The 14,162-nt window shown below is 47.1% G+C and overlaps 1 long non-coding RNA gene across 1 annotated transcript; it reads left to right on the top strand.

The window, feature by feature from the left end:
- The first annotated feature begins 266 nt into the window (after window positions 1-266).
- LOC104865401 lies at window positions 267-2,717 on the top strand. Its single transcript, XR_781140.1, has 4 exons — window positions 267-312; window positions 1,977-2,075; window positions 2,271-2,345; window positions 2,631-2,717. It is a non-coding gene; the product is annotated as an uncharacterized LOC104865401 (long non-coding RNA).
- Window positions 2,718-14,162: the final 11,445 nt, after the last annotated feature.

Genomic DNA, 14,162 nt, shown 5'->3' with positions numbered 1-14,162 from the left:
CATCCCTCTCCTGTGTGCTGTGTCTCCTCACACTCCACACCCTTGACAGAAAAGGACCTCTGCTTCAGAGAGACACAGATAAAGCCTGCATGTAATTAGGGTGTGAAAACCAGGAGAATTTTCTGCAGAATGTCCTCTGGACCCATGTCTTGCCCACCTCCTCTGGACCTGAGAAAACTTGTCTTCTGGAACTGACCTCTGGCCCTCCCACTTTGGGTCACAGGCCCACATGAGTGGGTGTGGCTGGGGAACATTCTGGAAGCCCTGTCTATGTGGGGAAGGTCCCCAGTAACTGAACTGTCTGCAGAAAAGGTGAGTGTCAGCCACATCTGTGAGCACATCACTCTCTGAGGGGAGCCTCCAGCTCTACCAGGCAGGGGACAGGACACTGTGGAGGGGAAAGAGACCAACTGTAGCTAAAGTAGCTCCTTCCAGTGTCCCTCAGGCCTGGAAGAGATACTGTCTATGAAGCACCCAGCATCCATGCCTCTCTGCTATGGGTGAGTCTGGCTCTGCACCACCTGAGAGAAGGCCACGTTGTCATTACAGCACTGTCGCGGCCCTGTGGGGGTTCAAGTGCACCTTCCAGCCCTGTTATCTGTGGAGCCTACAGAGGAGCCACAGCAAGTATCGGCCCCCACCTGATCTGTTGCTCCTTGGGAAACTCCTTGTAGCTGTCAGGAAGCATGTATCTGAGGAACTGTGCTTCCAAAGTTCACTGTTTCCAACTTAAGCTCTGAGGCAAAGTCTTCACACACACACACACACACACACACTGTACATGTGGGCTTCGTCTGTGTCCTACAAAATCTAACAAGAGAATAGTCCTTCTTTGTAAGTGAAATTTAGCACCACTTACTCCAAAATCTAGTAATTAAGGAAGAGGCCAAGAGCGAGGAAAGGGAATTAACTGCTGTTTTCCCATTTAGTGGAAGGTCTTTGTCACCTGTTTAATCTGGATGCACATCAGGAGTAAGGGTATATTTTAATCATGTGGCAAACTCCTCTGATTTCTGCATCTTTATCCATGTTCTTATAGTTGATGAAATTGAATCATGATATGTGTAAAAGAATGGTTCAGGGATTTAATGAGGAGAAACTAGCTGGATTGTATTAGGATTGGTCAACTCCCTTCTCTTCTGTGCCACACAGATGTCAAAATGCAGAGTTTATGATCTATGTTTGGGCAATGGGAAGTACGTTTCTCCTGCATGGATCCCAGACTTGCTTCTGTTAACACCCATGAAACGATTTGCTGTATAAAACTCTTGGCTTCTATGAGAACTTTTCTTCTCTGTGTTTACATGAACAAAGTATTATTGCAGTACCATATAAACATTTTACAATTAAAACTGGAATGTGTGCTTGCCATCCCTGGCCCAACGAGCTTCTTATTGGATGCTTGGAATTATTCTTTTAGAGGTTTTTACAGTCCCTTAATATATCATCAACACAGACCCCTGTCAACCCTTTTTTCTCAATTTGTCCATGTTCTACAATTCCTATGTTGAGTAATTCAAGTTGTAGGCCACCATGTGCCACTGTGCACCATGGCAGTGTAGGTGCTCCAGTCATCCAAAGGGAAGAAGGCTACGGAAGGGTCTGGTGTGCAGTGTGAACTTCTACCTCTTGTCTTACAAGCCCACCAGACTGTCAGCACCACACAGTTTAAGATCGCAAGTCATCCACCCAATATCCCAGGCTCTAGGATGCAAAACCACCTTCCACCTTACCTCTGTTTTTTTTTTTTTTTCCTCAACCCTCAGCACTGTCCATGCCTGTGGAAAGGTCGCAGCCCCAAGGTTCTGGAGCCCACAGGTGCCCCCTCACGAGCTCCAGAGATGAGCTGCCCTTCCACACAAGCTACATGTACTCAGTTGCTGCCTCTTGGTTTCAGAGTAATCTACATACATTTTCTCCTATAGAGCAGTGATCTAATCTTAATTGTATATTTACATCTATTTCTTCCATTATAGTGTGGTCTTCAACTCTGTCTCACCTATGCTAATTCAGGATTCAGTGCCTAGCTTGGAGCAGGACCTCAGCCAGGAAGTGGCCACGACAGGATCGGACAGGTACACTGATAGGCAGCCAGTGATTGGCAGTCTCACTTCCAGGCTGCTCAGGACAATCAGAAGATATTTCAGGTTCCCCTCACAGCAGCTCCCAAATGGCTTGGAGCCCATCTGACCCACTTCAGCCCTCAGCCCTTGTCACACCCCTTTTGCTGGGCAATGAGCTGTGTTCACCAACCTTTGCTCTTCTCACAGGGGTCTTAGCTCCATCTGGGAACACAAAAGGGATGCCCAGCACAGGAAGCCTTCTCGTCCATCTGCCCACCAGTGGTAGGAAACCCAGGGTCAAGGGAGCAGAGGATGGGCTGGGTGACAGATGGAAACTCCAGGGACCCACGTTGCTGGTCTCCAGATACACCAGTCTACTGTTCAGGAGGAGGCTCCAGCTCGCTTACTGTTATCGTTCTTCTCTAGGAGTCCCCCAAGGGCTCCTTGCGCTCAGATGTGGGGTTTGGGGAAGATGACTGAACAAGGGGGCTTACAGCTGACTTGCGGTTAGGAGTCACAGTCTGGTCACGAGGGGCGTGGTCCTGAAGCGGTCACCTCCCTCCCCAGCTCCTCCCTTCATCCTCCACTCCCCTTGTGCAAGGCCACAGCAGCTCTACTCCAGCAAGCCCCTCTGCTGTGCCGTCCTGCCTTGCAGCCAGCCAACTATGGACGGAAATGTGAGCCAAAATAAGCTCCTCTTTCCTTAAATGGTGAGTGTCAGGTATTTTGTCCCAGAGAAAATAACAAAGACTCCTGCACTACAGCACCTCTGTTCCCTCTAACAAGCTTCCCTTTCCCATCAAAAATTGAAAACGATAATTTTGACAATGGCCGGCATTGTGAACACAAGCCATTGTGCTAAATTCTTTATATATACTTAACTTACTTACACTTTTATCTTTCCCAAAACAATAACCCTATCATATAGGTAACCTTACAGACAAGGAAATCGAGGCATGAGAAGATGAAGCATCTTGCCTGTGGCCCTGAGTTCTTACCCAGGAAAACAGGCACAACTCAGCCAGGAACAGGGCCAGAATTTCTATGTGAGAGGGTCTCAGCAGATCCCAGGAATCTGAACAAGACACAGCTGCACAGCAACTGAGATAAATGAGGCTCCTTCAGTGAAGGATGGGGCACAAAGGGGAGGCACGGCAGACTGCACAGCAGACCCCGCACCAGCCAGAGCTGCCCCACAGTTGCAGGAGGTACAAAGCCTGGTGCATTCCCGTCCCGCCCAGCGGATGGTGGGGCCCCCTCAGGACGCGTGTGCCCCGGGCCTGGGGGCCCTGAGCTCAGCCGTGAGCTCCCCACCTCCTCTCTCACGGATCCAAAACACATGCTGCTAACACATTTGGTTAAATCTAATTCCAGCACTGAGTTTAGCGTGACTTTCTCTTGCTAATGCCAAAAGGTTACATCATCTCTAAATTTGTCCAATCTTTGAATACTTAGGTTTTAAAACACAATTTGTTCAAATGCTGTAGTTTACCCCTAAAGCACTAATAATTGGCAGACACTGACATGAGCCAGCAACTTGGAATATTTCTTAAAGTCCCCATTTGCTATAAATTGAGATTCATACTTATAAATACTGACACTGACATTTGTAAACTGTCACAACACACTTTACTATATTTAGAAGTGGTTCAAACAGTTCTTTTTAAAATCTCTCTAATCAGCTCAGGGATTTCTGAAACTTCTTTTGGAATCAGATTTTGTAACAGTTATCACCCTAAATAATCCTCAATGTATGTTTGTTGTTTTATCATAGTTCAGTGAAATGCATGATTCAAGGAAAATGTCTTCTTCGTTCTTATGTTATACTTTTTAGCTTCCATGCTGAAGGATGGGAAAACAGCACTTGCTAACTTGTAATGGAGTGATTGCTGAGGGGTATGTTAATGCTGACAAATGAAAACAGGAACCATTTCCTTGCTGAATAAGGTGTGGTCAACCACCCACCTCGCGGGGTCTGGCTTGGTGAAAACTGGGGTTCTGAAGCTTGTCTGTCTGTCTCTCCCTCTTGTCCACCTTTCTCATTTTCTGTTAATTTTTCTCAGTGGTAGGCAAGAAAATCAGGAGTCTTGCCAGGTTTTGGAGATAAAGAGGGACAGCTTTTACCTTAGGTGATGTGCACCTCTTCAGTCTGGGAAGCAGATGATCCCTGGAGAGCACCAGCGTTTGTGAAAAGCAGAAAATTAGCTTCCGTTCTCCTTCCTGCCTTTTGTGTAAGATTGTCGGACAATGTTCCCGCTTACAGTGTGGTGCAGATGGGTGCCACCTACTCTAGTGTTGCGTCAACCTTGTCCCAAAACTTACTTGCAACCTGGTACAGTGGTTCCTGTCTCCACCCACATCATTCTTGCTCACTTCCCTTGGGATCCACAATGCCTTTGGGCTCAGGCCTCTCATAACTAGTAGGAATTGCTGAGAAGTGGTTTGAATATCCTGTGTGCATTCTTTTTTTTTTTTTTTTGTACCAGGGATCCAACTCAGGACCTTGTGCTTGTGAGGCAGGCAGCAGAACCACTGAGCTAAATGCCCAGCCCTCTTTTGTGCATTTTAATGTGTCCCATCACAGGATCTCGGGCAGTTACAGTGTTCAGAACCAGCACATTACACAGAGTATAGCAGTGTCTCCAACAAGAGGGCAAGTCCAGACCTGGGCCATCTGCAGCTGTGGGACTCATGTCTCTTGGCCAGCATCTGGGAGCTCCATAAACCATCTGGCCCTGAAAGGATGCCACCTGGAGTGGCATCAACTGACTCTCCGACCTGCGGTGCTAAATGCAGCTGTCGGGAAATGATTTCCCAGAGAGGACCAACCAACAGTGCTGGAGAGCCTTGTCCATCACAGGGAAGATGGAGCAGAACTGGGTGTGCGGACACCTTCGAAGATACAAATGCTATGTTCAAGACCCTACGGAGACAGTTAAGTTCCCAGTACATCCAAATGCAGTCTGTGCCAGTGTCTGGAATGTATGGAGCTGGGGCCCAAAGGCCCACAAGTGGGTGTAGATAAACAAGAAGGGATGTGGAGCTGAGACCATCCTTACAACTTCCCACGCCCCACCAGCACAGCCGCCTCTTGCATGCAGTTTTCTCAGTGTCACAGCTCCCTGGACTGCAGGTGCCCAGGGCTCACAATGGACCAGGAAGGGAAGAACACTTGCTTCTTTTTGCTAAGTGGGTAGGAAGAGATCAGGACCCTTGTTCCAAGTAGCTGTTCTAGAGGAATAGGGACATTGTCCTTTGGGTTTCTTAGAAAATACATTTCCATTTATTCAGCATTTTCCAGCTTATGTGATGGAGCTTTTGAAGATTCTACAATTCAAGAGCCACTGTGCAAAACTGGTCACTTCTCTTCCTCACTGCGCTGTGATGATCTGCTTTTTCCCCAACTCGTGCCACTTGTCCTGAAGTCTCTGGACCTGAAATTCATACAGCCATCCTACTTCCCAAGGAGTTTCAGCATGGTACTTTACTTTACGTGTAATCCCTTTACTTGTAATCTGTGTGTGTCTTTGTATTTAAAGTGAATTTCTTATAGAAAACATATAATTGAGTCATTACTGTTATCCCTATCCCCTCCAAATATGTTTTAATGCCTATATTTTTAGACCATTGATGTTTAAAATGATACTTGATGCGGTTAAATTAATATCTACAATGTTTACAATTGCTTTCTATCCATTATACTTTTTGTTCCTTCGTTTTATTTGAATTTTTAAGCCTTCACTGGTAACCACTGAAAAGTTAACCTGGTTATATTTCCTCTACTGTTCCTGCATTAGTATACCTTTGTATGTGTCTCTGTCCCTGTCTTTCTGTCCCCTCTTCTCTCTCTCCCTGACAGCTGTTCCCATTTCTGTTTCCATTTCTTCCTTCTCCCTTCCTTTATTCTAAACTTTACACAAGATGACCCCACACTGTTGCATTTGAGTGAATCATCTGCAAGTTATTAAAATCTATGAATGCAGCTAAGATGAAGGATGGGGGTTGATGAATCCCACAGATTGGCTCTTAGCTGTGGGCAATGGAATCTTTCCTTTATTCCTTAACAACCAATCAAGAGTGAACTGAAGCAGAAGGTTCCTGAAGATACTCACAATCTCCTTTCCCCACATACTCTGGCTGCCCCCGCTGCGCTGTGCTGCTGCTGTGTGTGGCCTTGTGTGCCTCTATTTCCTCCCCACAGCAGCCTTTTTTGGAGAAGAAGGGGCACAATCAAGAGCTACACGGGCACCATCTCATAGCTAATAAGACCCTCACATCCGGGCTGCTCGGTCCCCAGGCTGAGTCGCTGGTGAGCACTGTCACCTGGGCAGTGCTGCCAGCCGGCATGGTCATCTGAGCCCAAGGGAAGCTGCTGATTTCTCTTTCTCATTTGTTTCCATTGAAAATTTCAGAAATTCTCAGATTCAGAAGAAATTTTAGCAGATTTTCCATCCAAGCCCCTTCATTTGGTAGAAAAAGCCACACCCACCCATCAAGGCATGGCTGGCAACACCTGCACCTCTTGCCCTCATGGGTGAGAACAGACATGCATGTTCTCCTGCCAGGGCAGAACTGGAGAGAAGCCACCTCTCCTTCCATGAACTCTCCATCCCTCAGAGGCCCCAATTTACTAAACTTATGCAAGATGTAGTACTGAAGTGAGAAGCTTCTTTGCTCTAATCCTTTCATTGTCAGATGGGAAAGTGAGACTGGGAGTCTTCAGAAGGCTCTCTGGGAAGGGCTGTTCCAACCCACCTGTGAGATGCACCCGAGCCGAGCACTTCTGTATCTGACCGACTGGGTGCAGAGGTGGTTTCTTCTCCATGATGCCATCCCCACCCCACAGCCTGACCTCCAACACCACAGGAGGCAGAAGTCTTGTTCCTTCTCACAAGCCCCTGTTTCACAGCAAGAATGCAGGGAAGGCAGCCAGCTGGGGTGAGGGCAGGGGCACCTGTGCTTAGCGGACCCCAGAGGAACATAGGCCAGAGGAGACAGGGCCACAGAAAAGGCGTTAAGTGCAACCTCAGGGCGGAAGATTCTCCAGACTGGAAGCAATTCTGAGGGGCACCTATATTTATATCCCTTCACAGACTAGTGCTTCCATAAGAGACAGTAATGGATTATGAGGAAAACCAAAGCTGATGCAAATAAAAGTTTACAAAATACAAACCCATTTTCAAATTACCATATCAACGGTTTACAGATTCCGAATCTGGGTGCTCCTCTCTGGTGCCTCACTCACCTGAGGTTGTGGCATCACCTCAGGGGCCCCATCACCCACCCTGGTCCTCACACCACTGCTGGTGACATTGAAGCTTCAGGCTTTAAAACATCAGCACTACAGCCAGGGATTTAGCTCAGTGGTTCTGCCACCTGCCTCACAAACACAAGGTCCTGAGTTTGATACAGCTACCAAAAAATAAAAAAGAAAGAAAGAAAGAAAGAAAAAGAAAGAAAGAAAGAAAGAAAGAAAGAAAGAAAGAAAGAAAGAAAGAAAGAAAGAAAGAAAGAAAGAGAGAAAGAGAGAAAGAGGAGGGAGGAGAAGGGGGGAAGGGGAGGGAGGGAGGGAAAGTCATAGGAGCAATGGATATGATCAAATATGCATGATTGAAAAATCTAACAAAGAAACCCAATTTTTGTAAATTGATATGCATTAATAAAATACACATATATTGAAAAACAAACATTTCCATTTCTTACATAGCTACGTTTGTTAAAGTGGAAAGTGAATGCAACAAAATCCATGTATTTTCCTCAGTGTGCCATAAGTGTTTGCATGCGACTGTGTTCCAGACAGAAGATGCATTTGGGTTCCCGCCTCTTTCGGCGTCCCTGTGGTTGTGATCACTCTTGCTTCATCCCGCTGCAGGTGTCTCTTTTGCAACAGAAACTGTCTACAGAGTACTTCACTAAGAATATATGGTACGATATTATTCTAGGAAATAAATGCAAGGAAGTGAGGGTGCTGGCTGTGGGGAACGCTCCCCGTTTGCTGAAATGAAGGCTCTGGGTTTTAGCTAAGGAGCCTGGTGGAGGCGGCAGCGCTGAAACTCACCTCTGTCATCACAGGAGCACCTTCCTCTGTGCACCCGTGGCTCAGGGATGAGGGAGAGGGACGCCCTGTACATCGAGGAGCTCTGAGCTCACAGGTGCATCTCAGTCAGCACCGATGGTGTTGTGCCGTCTCCCCCCAGGCCTTGGGGAGGTTACAGAAGCCCCTCAGGAGGACACAGGGAGAGCCGGTTGAGGAGCCCATGGAACTGTGAGCTCCGGTTTTTGTGATCAGTTTGGATGGCTGAACCGTGGGTTTAGCTTTTCTGGTTTGGTGGAAGGGCCGGGGATTTAGCTCAGTGCTTCTGCCGCCTGCCTTGCAAGCGAAAGGACACAAGTTCGGATCCAAGTTCGATCCCAAAACAAAACAAAAAAACATTTAGGGTTTGGTGGGACCAGGGTAGGAAAGCATTTCTCCTTTGGAAGTGCCCCTGCAGAGGGAGTTTTGAAGGCTGTAGTTGAGAGTGCATAGAAATGAAGAGATCCCCAGTCATACACTATCTTTTCTTTCTTTTTTATTTAGAGAATATTTTATTAGCTTATGTAATTAAACCCACATAGATAGGACCTTACATATTTAATACAGTGTTAACCCTGTGCAGATGGAAAAAAAAATTAAGTTTAACACTTCTAGACCAATGTGGCTGTTAATTTCTGTACAATGCCAACTCAACACAGTAAACTGGTATATCTTTTTCCAAAGCTGAGCTGACAGCACAAAGTTTCCAAAAATTCAAATTATATATATATATATATATGCATATAAATATGTATATATACCAATAATAGCATCATGCTCTGCATCAATAGCAGCACCAGCTTTTCCAGGTTCTGCAGTCACTCGAACAAAATTATAGAGACATCCAGCACACTCCATTCAAAAGAAAGAAAAGAAAAATACTAAGAAAACAGCAAAGTTCTGTTACTGTCATGATACCTGGCATACTAATCATCACCTGGAAATAAAACATTCTAGAGTAGCATCATTAAAAACAACTCATAAAGCACAGTCCCTGCTTCATATCAGAAAGCAGGTACAAGATATTTTACATTCACAGAGGTATGATACAGTACTGTCCTACAGCTAGCTATAATACTAGAGGATACAATCAGAAAGGCATTATTTCAGACCTGATTCTGCTTTTCTAGCAGAGAGCCCAAAGGATGATATGAAACAGCTTTGTAAAGAAATGTACTTTCCTAGATTAGGATTTCCTTTCATTAATGGCACAGTTTAATTTCTCTCCATGAACATCAGCCAAAAGCCATTTTTTTTAAAGCCTGGAGTAAACACAAAACAACAGAAAAAAAGGGGGGGTTCATATAAAGATGATTGAATGAAGGCAAGCAAGACTTGACCTAAACTAGTGTTTTATCAATCTGTCCTGTCTGAAAGGTAAGAACTCCACTGAAGAACGGAGAGGCCAAGGAGCAACGCTTCAAAGCTTCAGACCACACCCAAAACAATGCATCTTTTCAAAGAGAAGTAGCAGACAAACATCGCCCATTAGGGTATGTGCAAGGAGGCCAACATCAATATTTAATCCTCTGCTCGCTCATCCAGGAAGAAGGGGAGATCAGTTACTACTGTACTCTGATTTTGTTCGACCCAATCACTATGTTATAAAAATAGCAAACTGCCATAGAAAACAAATAAGGCTCCTCCATCCAGCACCAGTTATCTGTAGTTCTTCACCTCCAGGCCGGTAAGCACTATAACCGGACCCAAAGAACATAAGGAGCAAAGAAACCCTAGCTGATGTATTAGCTGGGACCACTACATTGTTCAGGCTGAGCTATTCCTGTGTGGTGTTATTTTCCTGCTATTTCTGGCAATCCATCTAACCATAAAACTTTTCAGGTCTAAATTATATGCACTTAAGGAGCATGTGCACATATCTGTTCACTAACTTCTGACTGAAGATGGCATGGCCATCAACCAAGTGAATGTTATCTAGTGGATGCAAGTGTGCAAAGCCTAACACAACTGTGCTGCAGCCATGTGTCAGTGTAATTTGTTCCTATTACCATTTTCTCTCTCTGGCTGGAGCCCAATTGGTAAGGCATAGATCTCTCAAGGTGCATAAGATTCAAAAGTGCATACGTCATCTTTTTTTTAAATTCAATTTTCAGTAATAGCATACAATTGTTTCCACATGCAGGAAAGTTCATTTATGCAACAAAGACCACGGAGGCAGTGATTTAAGGGTTTTGGTGCTGCTCCTCACCATCCCTGCTCGCCTGAGGTGGTGTGGGTGTGTTCTGGTGGACACAGACCCCTGCAATGCCACTGTGGGTGGTGCTGAAAGTTGTGACAGAGGCCTGCTCATGAGGTTTGCAGCCTGAGAGGGGGGACAGGACAGCAATTTTCCATGTGGGACACTTTTAGGAGAGGCCGGGGGCACTTGGTTAAAAAAAAAAAAAGGCCAGTGCTTTGCCAAGGTAACCCTGCAAGGAAAGGAGTCTCCAAAGGCAAACACCTAGCAAGAAGTTTGTCAGACTCACCACGTCCCACTGCCAAACCTCAGCAGTCCTGACAGATAAGCTCTGAAAAGGGTGCTCTGAAAATCAGAGATACTGAGAATAAAGACCAGCAGCAAAGACCTGTAGGAGAAGGAGCTTGTTTGGATTATTTGTGTCCTGTTCCCCAAGGGCCTGGGTGGAGGACAGAGCTGACCCCCTTGGGTGCAGGGACCTGAAGAGCACAGAGCACGGGCTCCTAGAAGGGGTTTTGGCTCAGGATTAGGAGCCCACAGTCGCCAAGTCCTCAGCTCAGGGCTCACTGCTTAGAAGCATGACGGCCCTGTGTGCCATGGGGCTGGGATCCACCAGCCCAGCTAGAAGGATCTGAATAGAGCAGCATTATATTTATAGTCCTAGGCATTTCCTCCGTCTTCAGGATGTTTTCTGTTGTGTAGCTCTGCCAGCCTGCATGGTGCACTCAGAAACTTCAAGAAGAATTGCACATCAAAAGATTTAAGAGAACAACTTGAGAAAAATAACTGTTGTAAAAGAGGTCTGTTTTGATGGTTCTTGTCTTTGTTCAACACTGCACATTTGCTGTGGCTGCTGCCAGCCTTTCTATCCCTGGGAAAAGTCTGTCAGCATAAAGAAGAATGTCAGAGAAACCACACATTCCCCTCACTTTTCTTTAAGTCCTGAAAGAACTGCTCAGAAATATGATTGTTGATATATGAGGTCACTAGACTATCTAGTTTTGACTCATTATTAATTTAAGTGCTTACACTGTTTAGGCATCTCCACTTCTAACTTTTCACTCCCCTTGTCCTCATTTCTGAAAAGTGTATGGGAAAAGTGCTCTTCATGGAACACTGAGGCACACAGTGACTGGAGCAGGGAGAGGGGCAGCTGTGGATGTCACACACTTGATTTCTGGGACCTGCAGAACCAACTAGGCTCACCTTCTGCTTGGTCCAATGGCTACTGGGGAGGACTCAGCACAACACTCAACTGGAGCGTATTACAGCCAGCTTGCAAGGAAGGACGAAGTCCCTCCCAATGCACCGGTGGTGCCTGTATCCCCATACACTGGCCTGGGCTGAGGCAGAGGATGGCCCCACTCCTGAACATGGGCAGCTGCATGCTCTGTGTGGTCACTCTGTGGGCTCCAATGCAGGCTGTAAATGGCCGGGCTACTGTGCACTCACAGTGGTCACTGTGCACAGGAGGATCAGCTGCAGCCTGTGGCCTCTTGGGTACATGGCGTCCCCCCATCCTCTGGAAGCCAGGGACTGGCCACCTCTCTGGTGGTGCTGGAGTTTGCTGGGGGTTCAACCTTGCTTCATTCACACTAGATACCCCATCCCCTTGCTCCTTCTGCCTCCTCTGAGGTTACCCAGGCCCACACATGAGGTCCCTGCACAGCAGCTGCAGATCCTCATCCTCCCCCAGGTTGGTACTAGGATCAGGGCAGGGTACTGCCTTACCCTGCTTGCTGCCACCACCCCCAGCCTCTTGAGCTCTTAGCCACAGTGGGCAGCATCCATCTTCCCGGGAAAGAGGACCCTGGTGGGGTATGTGGTATCCAAGGACAGGCTTTGAAGTGGCTTTAAACAAAGCTCCCTGAAGAGCCCCCACAGGGCCCCTTGTACTTGGAAAAATGCACCCCAGTACATCCATGAAAACAATAGCCTGTGTGTGGATGGGCCAGGTGCAGAAGTTATTCCAGCTGCTTTTATGCCATCGGGTGCAGACAAGCCTTCCCCTCTACCTCCTCTTACCTCCCTTCCTGGGCCACCTGCTGAATTCTGTAAAGTGAACCATTCTCACCTGAGACTGTGTTAAGAGTCATCCCTGTTGGAAGGTGAAGGAGGAGAGTGCTGCGTGCTCCCTGCCTTCCACAGCTAAGACAGCAGTGCCAGCTCTGCCCCTGCCCCTGAGGCAGCATGTGGTGCTCACGCCCTCCAAAGCAGTCTTGCTGGGTGCGTAGCAGTGCAGGTGTGGTCTGTGCTGGCTCATCCCATGGTAATGATCAAACCCCAGCACAGATGCTGCCAGGAGAGTCTGTGTTGTTTAGAAAAATTAACATTTAAGTCAAAGTCTAAGTAAAGTGGCTAACCCTCTACAGTGCAGCTGGTCCTCAGCCAGTCAGTTGAAGGCCTTGGAGAAAAAGACCAAGATCCCCTGAGCAGGAGAGGATTCTGCCCCCCAGAACTGTCTGGACTCCCACTAAAGCATGTGCTCTGCACTGCACCTCCAGCCCACAGGGCTCTCTGGATTTTCATGCTGTGAGCCAGCGCCTTACAATACTTCTCTCTTTCTCTGGTGCTCCCTCCCTTCCTCCTTCCATTGGCATGGTTTTTCAGGAGCACCCTGCCTACTTCATCATGACCATACTGTGCTCTTCCATTTCTTGCTACCAGGAAGTGCACAGACCTGGCAGTCTTCACTGGGTGAGAATTTAGCAAGAGCCCAAAGTGGTGCCTCCCTGCAAGATCCCTGTGCAGCTGCCTTAGTCTTGGCAGTATAGCAGCACAGAACACAGTCTGCCTGATAAATGAAAGCTAATATTGTCATCGTGTAAACTGCATTTATACTGGCAAGCCAACACCTGATACCTGCCCCTTAGTCAGACTGACCATTCATGGACTCATGGGCTATGGCATTATGTCATGGCGCTGCTGTCTTGACCATCCGTCTGAATCTGGCCACATGCTCTGGTTGTACCTGCAATGGGTCCTGATGCAGGCACATCACAGATTTCTCATTTATGCATCTCAGACATTAAGCTGAGTTAGGAAAGGAACATTTTGGAACTTACTCTTGGATTTCAAGTCTTCTTGTCCTGGTTCCTGTTGGGAAAATGCCAAGCCTCAGGCTGCGGTTTCCTGAGCTCCAGGTATGTGTTGCCCCAGCCCTTCTGATGGATGGAAGGCTCAGAAGTAACTCTGAGGCTTCCCCAATGACCCTGGGGGAGGTCAGGTGTCCCTACCAGTGCTGGGGCACCAGATGTCCTCCATGTAGCCCCCAGAGACTGAGCTACTACAGGAAGAAGCACTGGCTGAGCAAAGGCTTTAGAACTCGCTGTCTCAAGGGATCATTCTTGGACTCCTTCAGACAGTGGAGAAAGGAAGCATGAAGGGTGTCTCACTTGCCCCCTAGCTGGACAGGGAGAGTCGTGTCACTAACTCAGTCTCTGCACTGGCCCCACACTGGTGAAGCCACTGCCTATACAAGTGGCCCCAGTTGGCCCAAGAATGCCAACCCTGGGGGATTGTTGGCCATTGCTGTCACTTTCTTTCATTTAGCTTAAATGGAATCTTCCATTCTGTAGAGAAAGTCTACGTCAGGTCTGGGAGAGTCTTTTGCCTTCTTAGGGTTTTTGAAATGTCACCCCAATTTGGGGATAAACCCTCTAGCCTCACTTACTTTTAGTTACTTAATTTCAGTTGACTTCAAAGATCACTGACTAGAGGTCATGCATCTCACTCATGGTCAGTCTTCAGGGAGCTTTGTTGCCAATGACACCATTGCCCAGTGACCCAGGCTGGCCCAGTTACTGTTCTCAGACTCAGATGCCACTTC

Source organism: Fukomys damarensis, unplaced genomic scaffold (assembly GCF_012274545.1).
Source record: "Fukomys damarensis isolate Sample0158 unplaced genomic scaffold, DMR_v1.0_HiC HiC_scaffold_14, whole genome shotgun sequence".
Taxonomy (NCBI): domain Eukaryota; kingdom Metazoa; phylum Chordata; class Mammalia; order Rodentia; family Bathyergidae; genus Fukomys; species Fukomys damarensis.
This window is presented reverse-complemented; position numbering and strand designations above follow the sequence as displayed.